We start from the raw sequence: 15,570 nt of genomic DNA on the forward strand, positions 1-15,570 counted from the left end.
CTGGGCAGTTCCCTTCCTTCTGAGGCTTTTATGGCTGAAGTTCACCAGCTGTACCAGCAAAACTTAAGTTGTGAGGCAGAGTGGTGGGGCTGTCTACCTTGGCCATAACTGGGGCGCGCCAATGAAGTCCGCCCAAACCGCCTTGGAAATTGGGAGGGGGAATCCAACAAAGGTCGATGCCTGAGGCCTTTGCAAGACCCCATGTAAAGACTCAACCCGCACAAGTGATGGGACTTCCGGAACTCACAGTTTCAAACTCGAAGCCACCCTTGTTTTGAATACATGGAAAAACCTCAACGCATGAAAACCGTGGTCGACTCAGGCTCCCAGTTTGGTTTCTGGAGCGCACGCACCCTCCCTGGGAGTGCCTCTCGAGTGTCGTAGGGAGCGGCTGAAAGTGGGTCCACAGCGGTGGCTGGGAGCCACAGATCTATAAATAGAGATCTGCAGCTGCACTCACCAAGGTGGACATCACCCGCAGCATAGGTGACCCTGTGTGGGGTCGAGTCCACCGAGGGTGGTGCCCCCAAATGAGCTGGCGCCAACTGGAGACCAATGTCCCGGGGCTGCGTTGGTGTCACCAGAGGGGACGGATGCCTCTGGTGAAGGACACACCAACAGTAGCTGGTGGCGCTTGGGGGAACCAGCCTGATTCTGGCACCAGTAGGCACGGACACCTCCGAACCAGCTGGTGCCAGAGGAGGACTCTTCCTCTATCCTGGGAGGCCTCAGTACAAGTGGTACTGGGGTTTCACCCGATGTTGTTGACTGGGATGGATTGGCTTTAACCAGCTCGTTCCATTCTACACCATCGAGGCAACAACCGGAGTGTCCATCCTTGAGACTTTCCTGTTCAGTCCCAACTTGGACCACCGTTCGACATATGTCGGAGATGACTGTATGGACTGGGCCCTATCCAGTGCCAGTGCAGTTAACCCCGAGCAATGCCGAACTGAGCCTGGAGTTGGAGCAGGGTTGGTGCTTGATGCCGATGCGGGGACCTGAGGGCTGGACATGAAGGTCCAGCCCAGGGGAGAACTAGGGAGGAGGGAGAGGGGCGTGGGAATTTTTTTAAATGGGAAAGAAACGTGCCAGAAGGGAAAGAGTTCGTTTAACACCATCTCCAATCATTGGCTGCGCGTTTAAATGGATTTGTTATTGACTGTCAAATAAAGAAATTAAAAGATGTTCAGATTCAGATTAGATTTATTTGCCATATGTAACAAGTACAATGGAATGCTTGTTCCCCGTAGAGACGCGTCAGCTATACATACAGTGCCGCGTTCAGAGTCAATACAATGTTAACACTAACGAAATGGATGAGACACTGAGGGATAGGCGTGAGGGGTATTTCAGTGTTGCTGTTTCCTCCTTTGTGGTATCTCTGCTAGCATTGATTTGATTTTGGTCAGGATGTGTGATCCAGTTGTCTTTGTGGTTTTGTTACTCACAACTTTAGTCTGTTGGTAGTTTGATGAAACCGTCCATTTCCTCTCACTTATCCTGACACCAGCCGTGTACCTGTGGCAGAAGAAGAAATGGCAAAAATCACTGGATTGCAACAAGGACAATGACGGGCATTTTATCGTTCCCCTCATATAGTAAACCATATAACCTGTAAAAGGATTTATCAAATTCCCTTTAAAAAGTCAACACCTGGGCCAGCATCGAGCTGTGTGGGCAGGTACCAAGCTCGGTCAAGGCAGCTCCAGTGGCATTACTGCCCAGGAATACATTCTTCGAGTCTTAACCCTGAGCTCTCAGTACTGGTGAACACTTTGAGGAACTGATTATTCAGTTGTTCACTCTCCCTGTCAGCCTCTCCTCTTATTTAGACCCGTTCATTCAACACCAATCAACAGTTTCAAGAGGGACACTCTTGACTTTTTAAATGGTTGGGCTGAGCTGTCCCAGACTATCCCCGTGTCCAGGACAAGTTCATCAGAACAACCAGTATGTACTGACCTGGTTTCAGTTTCCAGGATTTGAGCCTTTATATCTGCATGGATTTTGCTGTAACTCACTCTGACTTTCACGGGGAATGATACAAGCTGGAACTACAGCTCCAAACACAGTTAGCCACAGTCAGTAAATAGTTGTCTACATTTACAGAGCAGGGAGTGAGCATTAAACTCCAGGACTGGGAGGAGCCAGTCAGTGAGGTGCTGAGAGTGGGGCTCAGTAACCATCAGTAACCAGGCTCCGGGACCCAGACTACCTATGTGCAACGCTATGGAAGAACTACCAATAACAAACTGAACTATTCCACCTGACTGTGCATCAATATTACTGTATCTGATAAACTGTTCATATTGCTCATTATGACTTCCACTAATAATACAAGATAAACAGGTTAAGACATAGAAACATAGAAGATAGGAGCAGGAGTAGGCCATTCGGCCCCTTGAGCCTGCTCTGCCATTTAATGAGATCATGGCTGATCATCCAAATTCAGTACCCTGTCCCTGCTTTCTCCCATATCCCTTGATCCCTTTAGCCTTAAGAAATATATCTAACTCCTTCTTGAATATATTTAATGAATTGGCCTCAGCTGCCTTTTGTGGTAGAGAATTCCACAGGTTCACCACTCTCTGGGTGAAGAAATTCCTCCTCATCTCTGTCCTAAATGACTTGCCCCTTATCTTTAGACTGTGACCCCTGGTTCTGGACTCCCCCGCCATCGGGAACATCCTTCCTGCATCTAGTATGTCTAGTCCTGTTAGAATTTTATAAGTTTCAATGCGATCCCCTCTCATTCTTCTAAACTCCAGTGAATATAAGCCCAATCGCCCCAATCTCTCCTCATACGTCCATTCCTGCCATCCCAGAAAGACAAACCTTTCAAAGTTCACGAACTTCTGTCCACGCCGCTGGCTGATGATGTTTCAATTGTTCATGTTGTCTTCACAAAACAAAGCTGTCCAGATGTTCGAGCTGACCGCATTCAGTCCTAGACAGAAAAGCCAGTTAGTCAGAGTCAGTGCAGCTCCCTTTTCTTCACTTTAACTGGTTGTATCGCCTCTTGCCTCACATTTATCTAGTTTACAAAGCTATTGTGATGTCTCATCTCAGTGTGATACGCAGTGTGAGGGTGAGGCTTACTCTGTGATGTCACGGTTTGATCCGTCCAATTAAAGTGGCCGCACCTTGAAGCCATATTTGGTAAAAGGGGCCTCACCTTGAAACCATATTTGGTAAAAACCTTTGGGCTTTACTTAATTTACAGACTTGTTTTGCTAGAAAGCAATAACAGGTTTCCATGTGGTTACAACCCAGAGCACAGGGTGCGTGGGCGATGGGCAGTGATGGGATTGTTTGCCTTCTGCCAATTATGTTAAGTAATTGCATACATTTAAAGCAACAGGAGTAGGCCATTCAGCCCCTCGAACCTGCTCCAGCATTCAATTAGACCATGGCTGCTCTGCACCTCAAATCCATTTACCTGTCTTTGATCGATATCCCTTGATCAACTTAGGAACAGGAGGAGGCCATTCAGCCCCTCGAGTCTGTTCTGCCATTCAATTCAAGCATGGCTGACCAGTATGTTAACTCCATTTACCCGCCTTGGTTCCACATCCCTTAAAACTCTTGCCTAACAAAAATCTACCAATCTCATTTTTGAAGTTTTCAATTGACCCCCAGCCTCAATAGATATGGGGGGAGAGAGTTCCACAATTCTGCTAGCCTTTGGGAGAAGAAGTGCTTCCTGATATCACATCCCTGACCAGGCTAACTCTAATTTTAAGCTCATGCCTCTTTGTTCTCGATTTCCCCGCTAGAGGAAATAGTTTTTATCGATCTACCCTACCAACTCTTTGAACATCTTAAACACCTCAATTATATCACCGTTTAATATTCTATACTTGAGGGAATACAAGCCCAGTCTCTGCAACCTGTCCTCATAAATTAACCCTCTGGAAGTCCACACATACAAGATCCAGAGACACTCCCTTGTCCATGTTACTGACCTCCTCCGAAAGGTTATTAGATCAGTCAGACATGAGTGGATACCTTCACAAATCCATGCTGACTCTCATTGACTACCTATGAGCAATGGCATGGGAGGTCTACCAATGATAAGTGGTTGTCTACATTTACAGATCAGGGAGTGAGCACCAAAATCAAGGGCTGGGAGGAGCCGGTCAACAGTGAGGAGCTGAGAGTGGGGCTCAGTAACCATCAGTAACCAAGCTCCCGGCCCCAGACTACCTGTGAGCAACGCCATGGAAGTTCTACCAATAACAATGAACTATTCCACCCGACTGTGTACCAGTATTACTGTATCTGGTAAACTGTTCATATTGCTCGCTGCGACTTTCACTAATAATACACGATCAACAGGTTAAGACAAACCTTTCCAAGTTCACCAGCTTCTGTCCAATCTGCTGGTTGATTATGTTTTCATTGTTCATGTTCCCTTCACAAAGCAAAGAACATAAGAACATAAGACGTAGGAGCAGGAGTAGGCCATTCAGCCCCTCGAGCCTGCTCCGCCATTCAATAAGATCATGGCTGATCTAATCTTGGCCTTAACTCCACTTTCCTGTCCACACCCCATAACCCTTGACTCCATTACAATTCAAAAATCTGTCTATCTCCACCTTAAATATATTCAATGACCCAGCCTCCACAGCTCTCTGGGGAAGAGAATTCCAAAGATTCACGACCCTCTGAGAAGAAATTCCTCCTCATTTCCGATTTAAAAGGGTGCCCCATTATTCTGAAATTATGCCCCCTAGTTCTAGATTCCCCCACGAGGGGAAACATCCTCTCTGCATCTACCTTGTCAAGCCCCTTCAGAATCCTATGTTTCAATAAGATCCCCTCTCATTCTTCTAAACTCCAATGAGTATAGGCCCAACCTGCTCAACCTTTCTTCATAAGACACCCCCTCCTTCATAGAAACATAGAAACATAGAAGATAGGAGCAGGAGTAGGCCATTCGGCCCCTCGAGCCTGCTCTGTCATTCAATGAGATCATGGCTGATCATCCAAATTCAGTACCCTGTCCCTGCCTTCTCCCCGTATCCCTTGATCCTTTTAGCCTTAAGAAATATATCTAACTCCTTCTTGAATATATTTAATAAATTGGCCTCAACTGCCTTCTGTGGTAGAGAATTCCACAGGTTCACCACTCTCTGGGTGAAGAAATTCCTCCTCGTCTCAGTCCTAAATGGCTTACCCCTTATCCTTAGACTGTGACCCCTGGTTCTGGACTCCCTCGCCATCGGGAACATCCTTCCTGCATCTAGTCTGTCTCGTTCTGTTAGAATTTTATAAGTTTCAATGAGATCCCCTCTCATTCTTCTAAACTCCAGCGAGTATAAGCCCAATCGACCCAATCTCTCCTCATACGTCATTCCTGCCATCCCAGGTATCAGTCTGGTAAATCTTCGCTGCACTCCCTCCATGGCCAGAACATCCTTCCTCAGATAAGGCGACCAAAACTGCACACAATACTCAAGGTGTGGTCTCACCAAGGCCCTGTACAACTACAGCAAGACATCCTTGTTCCTGTACTCGAACCCTCTCACTACGAAGGCCAACATACCATTTGCCTTCTTAACCATTTGCTGCACTTGCATGCTTACCTTCAGCGACTGGTGCACAAGGACACCCAGGTCTCGTTGCACTTCCCCTTCTCCCAATCTATTGCCGTTCAGATAATAATCTGCCTCCCTGTTTTTGCCACCAAAGTGGATAACCTCGCAATTATCCACATTATTCTGCATCTGCCATGCATCTGCCCAATCACCCAACCTGTCCAAATCATACTGGAGTTTCTCAGCATCCTCCTCACAGCACACATGCCCACCCAGCTTTGTGTCGTCTGCAAACTTGGAGATATTACATCTAGTTCCCTCGTCTAGATCATTAATATATATTGTGAATAGCTGGGGTCCTAGGACCGATCCCTGCGGTACCCCACTAGTCACTGCCTGCCATTTGGAAAAAGAGCCGTTTATTCCAACTCTTTGCTTCCTGTCTGCCAACCAGTTCTCTATCCAAGTCAGTACCTTGCCCCCCAATCCCATGTGCCTTAACTTTACACGCTAATCTCTTATGCGGGACCTTATCGAAAGCCTTCTGAAAGTCCAAATACACCACATCCACTGGTTCTCCCTTATCTATTTTACCAGTTACATCCTCAAAAAATTCCAGTAGATTAGTCAAGCACTTGGAAAAGTGACAGGATCGGACAAAGTCAACATGGATTTACCCTGGCGACTAACCTCCTCCATGGCCGTAGCCCTCCTCTCCTCTATCGTAGCCCTCCTCTCCTCTACCGTAGCCATCCTCTCCTCTACGGTAGCCAGCCTTACCACGGAGGCAGCAATCATTTCCACGTCAGTAGCCATCCTTTCCGTGTTGATGCGTTCATGGGCCACTGACTCCACAAAGGCTCTGCTCATGGTCGCTATGGACTCCTCCATTCGCTCCACACTCGCGACCCTGGAGACAAAACCTGCCAGAGACTCCTGCATCTGTGCATGGAGTTCCATCACCTCTGATCTTATGGATGGACCCAGAGGCAGAGGGTTGACATGCAGCTGAGCCGGGCTGGCCGTGTCCTGTGCCCTCCGACGAGGACTCTCCACTGCTGTCCCTGTCTCCACAATCTGCTGATGCTCACTTGTGAGCTGTGATACACCAGGTGACAACCTATGTCCCGAAGGTTCCCCCGAGGTTTGAGTGTCTGCGCTGGTGCTGGGTGCTCTTATTTCTGCTGACGCTGCGCCCTCAGAGGTTGCAGATAACTCTGAGGAGTCTGGAATCTCAGGCTCTTCCTCCTGCACTGTGGGGACGGGGGCTCTCGATGGTCCTGTGGGGGGGGGGGGGTAATGGAAAGAGTTAGAGATGTGATGCCAATGTTACATGCACATTGCATTTTTCAGATGATCATAAGTCCATATGATGTAGCTTCAAAATCATTATCAGCGACTCATGCAATGTCAATGAGAGAGATGGAAAACTATTCTGTCACCAGCTTGCGGGGATGCACCTGTCTGTCCTTCCCCAACTTCCACCTCTGTATCATTCCCGACATTCTCCAGGACGGCGTCCTCCCAGCGGGTGAGCTGGGCTAATGAGGGTGGCCCTCTTCCTGTCCTGGCTCGCTCTCTCCTGTTGTGAGTTCTCTTTTCCTGCAATGAGGGAGACAAGTGGAGGTTGAGTGAGAATGAGGGAGTGAGTGTAGAGATTGCATTGCATTGATACTTAGAAGGAGACAAAGATGGAGTGAGGTTGCAAGACCAAGGGCCTTCCCTGTGTGTTGTCAGTTGTGTTCAAAGCATCAGAGTGAGAGGGAGTGTGAGGGCTGCATGGTCGAATAGTTATGTGAGTGTGAGCATAGAGAGAGAAGGAATGGCTAAGGGTGCATGGATGTGAGTGTCAAGTGGGATGTGGAGGAAAAGATTGCTAAAGCTGAGTGCTGGTGAGGAAAGGCAATGGGGATCAGGTTGAGGGTGATGGAAGCTTCATACTTACTTTTCCAGTGCGATGAAGGTTATGGAATCTTCTCCTGCACTGCATCCAGGTGTGCCATGTGAGCCCCAAGGAGTTGACTTCCCCAGCCACCTGTAGTCACACAGCCTTCGTCTGACTGGGAGACCTCTTCCTCCCTGAAGAAGGGAACAGGATCTCCCTGTGGGCCCGAGCCCCATCCAACAATGCCTGCAGTGATGCCTCATCAAATTTAGGAGATGATCTTGGCCTTCCGCTGGCCATTGTTCCTGCAGGTTCCTGTGCCATCAAAAGCCAAAAGGTTGGCAGCCTACAGAAGAAGCAAGGCTTGATGCAGACCTTAAATGCAGCAGCAATGATGATGTCATCAGAGGCGACTTTCTGACTGGAAATACTCATTTGCCAAGGGTTCCCACATGTTGGAAATCAATTGGCCAATTGAGTTAAAATTGCCTCAATCTCACACACCCATTTAGATTCGTGTGGGAAACACGAAATTCGGGGAACCCGACAATTCCCCGCACCTGAGTTAAAATCGATCCCATCTAGTTTATTCAGGCTCAAAAAAATCAATACATTATGCAGATAAAAATTGGAAAAGAAAACTTACACAAGTATAAGGGAAAATGTGATCAGACAATTTACTTACCTCTCCAGCTCTCCAAAACTTCAAAGTAACTGCCTCCTGACAAAAATATGTACTAGCTGCTGGACAAACTGGTTATAATCAGGGTGATAAAAAAGCACATTTAATACTTTAACAAAGAAAACGCATTCAATTTACTTGGTGGGTTTTTCACAAGATGTTTAGGCGTCCACTCCTCATCCGAGTCACTAGAAACATACACACGGGGTTGGCGCCCACTGCTAGGTCTTGACATGAACGCTGGTTTTGGTACATTCAATCCTGTGGAAATTTAAATATTCCACTCATCTACAGCTGATAATTGCCTGTATTTAATTTGACTTAACTTACTGACGTAAGGCATCTGTTGAATCGAACCATTTTAGAATAATATCAGGTAAGAGCAGCACAGAGGCTTTCCTTTCATCAATGGCATCTGGATTTAAATCCAGCACAGACTGATCAGACGAAAAGGTGCTTTTATGTTATGCTGGGGAGCTGGGAGCACAGCACTCAGACCCATGCCCTCTAAGAGTCTTGTTCTCCCAGTATTTGTTTATGCCACTGCTCCCGATTGGACCCATTGGAGAGTCCAAAGGAAGAAGATTTACATTTGTGACAGCTGACGGTCACTCTCAGTTCCGAGGGAAAGGAAGGTCCTTGATGGCATCTGAGATGTAGAGCTTTCCTCCCTTATTCCAATATTTACTGTTTTTATTCTTCCTTTAGTTTTAATGACAATCATTTAGTAGTTTTGCACAAAGAGTGGGGGGAAACCCATATTGTTACAATAGGAGGTGTTCTGATAGTCAGGTGAGATCAGGATCAGCTGTGCTGTCCCGCACATCACATGACTACCAACACTCAGACAGGATTTTTTCAAGGCAATTAAATTAATATTCTAGCAAAATACTGCGGATGCTGGAAATCCGAAATAACAACAGAAAACGCTGGAAAAATTCAGCAGGCCAGGGAGCATCCATGGAGAGAGAAACAGAGTTAACGTTTCAGGTCGAAGACCCTTCGTCAGAACTGGAGAAAAGCAGGAAGTGGAATAGATTTTAAAGCAAGTTAGGGGCTGGGAGAAGGGGGAGGGGATGAAAGAACAAAAGGGAAGGTCAGTGTTAGGATAGAAAGCAGGAGAGATTAAGAGACATTGAGAGACATTAAGAGATATTCAAGGCAATGGGACAGATTAAGGAACAAAGGATGGCTCTAATTGGAGTGTGAATGCACTGGCAGAATGAAGGACAGCTGCCATGTGGGAGGGAAAAATATATATATATATATGTGATAGGGGCCGAGATTATGATCTGAAATTGTTGAACTCTATGTTGAGTCCAGAGGGCTGTAGAGTGCCTAATCGAAAGATGAGGTGCTGTTCCTCAAGTTTACGCTGAGCTTCCGTGGGACAATGCAAGAGGCCGAGGACGGTGAGGTCTGAGTGGGAATGGGGCGGTGAATTAAAGTTCCAGGCCACCGGGAGCTTGGGGTCCCCCTTATGAACTGAACAGAGGTGATCCGCAAAGCGGTCACCCAATCTGTGTTTGGTCTCCCCAGTGTAGAGGAGACCACATCATGAGCAGCGAATACAGTATACTAAATTGCAGGAAGTACAAGTAAATTGCTGTTTCACCTGGAAGGGGTGTTTGGGGCCCTGGGCAGTGGGAAGGGGGGAGGGATAAGGGCATGTGTTGCATCTCCTGCGCTTGCATGGGAAGGTGCCGGGCAATGGGGAAGGGGTGCTGGGGATGGTAGAGGAGTGGATTAGGGTGTCGCGGAGGGAACAGTCCCTACGGAATGCTGAAAGAGGAGGTAAGGGGAAGATGCGTTTGGTGGTGGGATCACGCTGGAGGTGGCAGAAATGGCGAAGGATGATCCGTTGAATGTGGAGGCTGGTGGGGTGAAAGGTGAGGACAAGGGGAACCCTATCGTGGTTCCGGGAGGGAGGGGCAGGGGTGAGGGCAGAAGTGCGGGAGATAGAACGGACACGGTCGAGGGCCGTGTCAACCACGGTAGAGGGGAATCCTCGGTTGAGGAAAAAGGAAGACATGTCGGAAGCACTGGTATGGAAGGTGGCATCGTCAGAGCAGATGCGGCGGAGATGGAGAAACTGGGAGAATGAAATAGAGTCCTTACAGGAGGTGGGGTGGGAGGAAGTATAGTCCAGGTAGTTGTGGGAGTCAGTGGGCTTGTAGTGAATGTTTGTCAATAACCTATCCCCAGAGATGGAGACGGAGAAGTCGAGGAAGGGAAGGGAAGAGTCGGAGATGGACCATGTGAAGGTGAGGGAAGGGTGGAAATTGGAAGCAAATGTGAATTAAATTTTCTAGTTCAGGGCAAAAGCAGGAGATGGCACCGATACAGTCATAAATTAATATTCAGTGAATCATAGGATGAAGGTGCTGCATTTCTTGATATGCATTCCTAATCTGTGCCACCAGCGGTGAGATGGAAAATCCCAGCCAAAATATCTAACCACATATGAGGAGAACATCCACTTGGGTGTAATATTGGAAGAACTGTATGCCAGTACGAATCAGAGTGTTCAGGACAGGAAGGGAGAAATGTTGAAAGGAAGAAAATAATTGATTTTGTACAAATCTATTGCAAGCATGGTTTCATAGTTCTGCTGCACTTTCATATAATGGATGTCTACCCATTCACTTAGCTCTGCCCAATCATCTTTGGAAAGATACACGGCAATGTCTTTAAGCTTCTCGAGAATTTGGAGAAATAAAATGAATGTAATTTCTGATACATCTAGGCATTAAATCTGTAATCTTCACAAACTAAAGCTCTACAAATGTAAGATTAGCTACCCTGTCAGATCTGCCAATCTTTAAAAGAATATCCTCCACACCACTTGAATGGGCCGGCACAGCCAGCCGTTATTGGGAGCCATCAATATCGTGGCAGCATGATGTTGAAATGTCTTGGCGGAAAGTTGTCTCAAGACCTTCTACAATCAATGTTGGTGCTACCTTGCTCCAGAGGATGTCTCGAAAAGCAAAACAAAATGGCTAAAAATGATACCACACACCATCCCCTTTTCTAAATTATTCTTCCTCACCTTCTTTATGCTCACATGCAACATTCCATAGAAAACTGTAGTCAAACAACTTACAGCAGGTTTTTTGGTACTGCTGTTTTTGAGCCAGTTGTTCAAGGACACCCATAGTGAATGCCTCCGGTTCCTCCCCTTCAGTGTGAAATTATTCACACTCACCCGAACGTCATAGTCGAGATCAATCTAGTAACTTCAAGGAACACAGCAAAACACCATTCAGCAAGCTTCGCCATGTTATTTACAATGGTAGATCTACTTTTTCAACCTCATTTTTCCCCACTTTAAGTATCTATCCCCTTTTAAATACCTGAATTAAATCTGCATCAATGGCCTCCTTTGGTCGTGCTTTTCACAATCCAACAACATTTTGCATTAAGAATTTTCTCCTGGATTAAATTTTCAACAGCTGAGTTCTAATTTTAAATAGATGTCCCTTTAATACAGATCTCCCTATTAGCAAAATGAGTATTGGAACTCATCTATCTTGTCAATTCTTTTAATTTTTACTCAGGATGTGGTTAATGCTAACAAGACCATCTTTAATGCCCATCCCTAGTTGCCTTGAGAAGATGGTGGTGGACCTTCTATTTAAACACCGCGATCAGATCACTCCTCATGTTTTGGAAGGTTTGCTCAGTCTCTGATCAGACCTAAAGTAATAATTGGAATAGGAAAGGCAAATCCACAGCAGTACTTTCAGTTAAATTGTAACTACAAGACTAGGATAAACCCGGTAAAAGAGAAGTTCAGAACTATGGTCACAGCAGGAATTATCAGTACCTGAAATGGTCGCTGGGGAGGGTAGTAGAAGCAAAAAACTAAAAATGAATTAATTTAAGCAGTTAGATATTGTGATAAGGGAATTTTAGGTTTCTACTGGAAGGATAAGTTCGATGGGCCAAATGGTCTCACTGCTCAATATTAATGTTAGTGGTCCAATCTAAACACTGGGGAACTCAGCCACTCCCTACTGAGAGTATTAATGTGATTGGTATCTTTTGGGACTGAGCAGCTGAATCTTCCCCATCTCAAGTTGCAAACAATACATTTCTCCAGCATTTTCTTTCTGGTCTCCATTTGAAATCTGCCCTCATCTCACCTCCGATTTGCTCTTCTCAGACATGGCCTTGCCCTCTTCAGTATCCTCCCTGTCACTCTGAGTTTTGCCCAAACCTTCCTGAGGTTGGCCACCTTATTTACTCAACTTTTCCCTCCAATTTTTGTGCCCTTCTCGATCCCTCAGTCTTTTCAATGGTTTTGCCCCCGGGTCGATTATTTCTGTCTTTTTTCTGTCACCTCACGGGCTAAAATGAAGTCCAATCTGAGTGAAAGACTTTCCTGTCAGCAGCAGTGTTTAGTTTATGTGGCACTAATATCTGAAGCGGTCTTTTCCTCTGACTTTCCCTCAGGCTAACATGACCTCAGTCTCTTTCTCACTAAAAGTAACCCTGCCAGCTCTTGGTTTTCCCTCAGGATATTTTTGTTCCTTTTCTGGTCAGAAATAATTTGTGACCGGATTTTTATTTTGGTGAGCTGCAATCCGTCAGCATTTGCCGTAAAAGTGTGAAATGACTGAGAATGTGCTTTCCCCGCCTGCCTTGTAAAGGCACGCGCAGCCACACACCTCCTTCCCCCTCCTGCAGCCTCCCGCTTTCTGCCCATTGCCCGGCACCGCCGCCTCTATTTATAGCGCCCGCCTCCCCCCGGGGCGAGGCCGTTAGAAGGGCGACACGTGAGCGGCGCTGCGGCTGAGGGTTGAGCAGGGCGCGAGCGCCGGCGTGAGGAGACAGCCCGCCTCACGCGCCCAGGGAGGCCGAGCGCGCACCCTTTGAAACAAGACCCAAAGACACACTGGTCCCCCATGGGGAGGGCACCCAGGATAGGAGGCTCAATGGCCAAGGCCAAGACAGGCTGCACCCTGTGCACACACACTGCTGGCAGGGGGAGGGCAAACAAACAAACAAACCCCTTTCAGGCTCCCTCAGCTTTTATTTCATTTTTAAAAAAAAATTTGAAACCATTTAAAAAGTTGTACTGTCCTCATTCTTCCTCCAAAAATGTATCATCTCACACCTTTCTGTGTTGAATTACATCTGACACGTGACTGCCCATCCTACGTACCTATCTATTTCCTCTTGAAGTCTATTACTAGCTGCCTCAGTGGTTACTACACTTTCATGTTTGTGTCATCTGCAAACTTTGAAAATATGCCCTTTACCCCCAGTCCGAGTCATTAATGTTTATTCAAAGCAGCAGTGGTCTTAGTACAGAACCCTGGGGAACTCCACGGTATACCTCCCTCCAGTCCGAAAGACAGCCTCTCACCACAACTCTGTTTTTATATATATAAGCTAATTTTGTATCCATGCTGCTACTGCCCCTTTTATCCCATGGGCTTCAATTTTGCTAACAAGCCTACTATGTGGCACTTTATCAAAAGCCTTTTGAAAGTCCATATACACAACACCAACTGCACTGCCCTCATCTGCCCTCTCTCTTAACTCAACAAAAAATTCAATCACCTTAGGCAAACATGATTTGCCCTGAACAAATCCGTGCTGATTGTCCTTTATTATTCCAGACTTTTACAAGTGGTTGTTGATTTTCGCTGACTGGTCTGTAATTGCCAGGTTTATCTTTCTACCCTTTTTTGAACAATGGTGCAAAATTTGCCATCCTGCCGTCCTCAGCACCACCCCTGTATCCAGTGAGGCTTGGAATATCGTGGCCAGAACCTCCGCAATTTCTACCCTTACTTCCCTCAGCATCCTAGGTTGCATCCCATCCGGACCTAGTGATGATCCACTTTAATTACCACCAGCCTTTCTAGTACCTCTGTAATGTCCGTGTGTAATTGAGACACGGACTGCAGAAGTTGGTTATAACAGGTGTTTACTGAATGGAGACAAAACTGGAACTACTATACAAAGTTACTGCACAGGCTTATATACAGGGGTGGTCACTACTGGTACTGCAGTATACAGGGGCTGCAGAATATAGTTCCTTCTTCAAGGTACATACACTACAATTCCTCCCCTTTTAGCTAAACAGTACGTAACATTCGATTAATAATTAAATAACATATTTACAATTACAGTTGCCATATACATTAGCTGAAGTTAAGCAATTATAAATTCAGTCTTTGAGGAGGCTTCCTGATTCTGTCCGGATAACGCCTCTTTGGGGTATCAGGTTCTTCTGGCAAAGTTGATTTGGGATCAACGTCGTTGTTTGGTTCGTCTGCTTCCAATATCACCGATTCTGAGGTAGATGCAATTGGTACTTCGGTTTCATCACCAGGTGTATAGGATCGTGGTGTTGATTTGACGTTTTCCAGTGACTCTAGAATCTGGTCAGCATGGCGTCTTACAATGCTCTCTCCAACGTCCACGGTATACATGAGAGGTCCTTGCCGTGTGCAGATCGTTCCTGGCTGCCATTTCTCTGTGCGGTAGTCCCGGGCCAAAACTGGTTGACCTATCTTGAAACTCCTGGTTGGCCTTTCATTCATATTCTGAAACTGCCTGTTCTCCACATCTCTTCTGATGTTTGGCTTAACCAAATCCAAGCGGCATCTTAGTCTTCGATTGAAGAACATCATGGCTGGAGTTTGGTTGGTAACCGCATGTGTCGCATTCCGGTTGGCAAACAAGAAGTTATCCACCTTGTGTTGTAGGGGTATGTCTTCATTACACATTGCCTTGATAGCCTTCTTGAATGTTTGAACGAACCTCTCAGCCAATCCATTGGTGGCTGGATGATATGGGGCGGATGTGTAATGCTTAACACCATTGTTCTTTAAGAACCTCTGGAATTCTTCAGACACAAACTGTGGTCCATTGTCAGAGCAAATCTGTTCAGGCAGCCCATTTCTGGTGAATATGGTTCGTAAGACTGTGATAGGTTTTTCTGTGGCGGTTGAGGACATTTTTATTGGGCCAGAAATTCCAGAACGGGGCTTGCAGCGCGTGCAAGCCCCGTATTTGCACTTACCCCGCGCTCCTGCCGATCAGCTTCTGGGACGCCTGAACTTGGAGAAATTGAAAGCACATTCCCGGGCAGCGTATGACGTCACGCCGCCCAGGAGTGCAGCCAGCGCGGACCCAGGAGCGTGCAGTGTAAGTGAGACACGCCCCTTGAGGTCTCAGTTTCACTGGACACGCCCCCAATGTTTCTGTCAAGCTGCTTTGCTTTTTTACATGCAAAGCAGCAGTTTAAATAGGTTTTTGGAAGTTTTTTGAAGATTTTGGTAACTTTTATAAACTTTTTTAAATGTTTACATTATTTTGAGTAATCTGAAGTAGTTTTAAAGAGAATTAAAGCAATTTAAAGACTTTTAAAAGCCCTAAAAGAATTTTTTTAATTCCATTTATTTATTTAGCAATGTCGTCGTCATACGTGTCTTCACACT

At 46.3% G+C, this 15,570-nt stretch overlaps 1 long non-coding RNA gene across 2 annotated transcripts in view; it reads right to left on the reverse strand.

The window, feature by feature from the left end:
* Positions 1–1,188: 1,188 nt before the first annotated feature.
* LOC147108639 (uncharacterized) overlaps positions 1,189–15,570 on the reverse strand; it is a 28,894-nt gene continuing 14,512 nt past the window's right edge. The window contains exons 2-3 of one of the 2 annotated variants that reach the window (XR_015080728.1): positions 2,839–2,950; positions 1,189–1,521 (exon numbers count right to left, since the gene is read on the reverse strand). This is a non-coding gene — a long non-coding RNA (uncharacterized LOC147108639). Of the gene's footprint in view, positions 1,522–2,838; positions 4,465–15,570 lie in introns of those variants that run through there. The other variant, XR_015080727.1, reaches the window with a different exon arrangement.

Source organism: Somniosus microcephalus, chromosome 13 (genome assembly GCF_052327205.1).
Source record: "Somniosus microcephalus isolate GS21.2 chromosome 13, FLI_Smic_1.0, whole genome shotgun sequence".
NCBI lineage: Eukaryota > Metazoa > Chordata > Chondrichthyes > Squaliformes > Somniosidae > Somniosus > Somniosus microcephalus.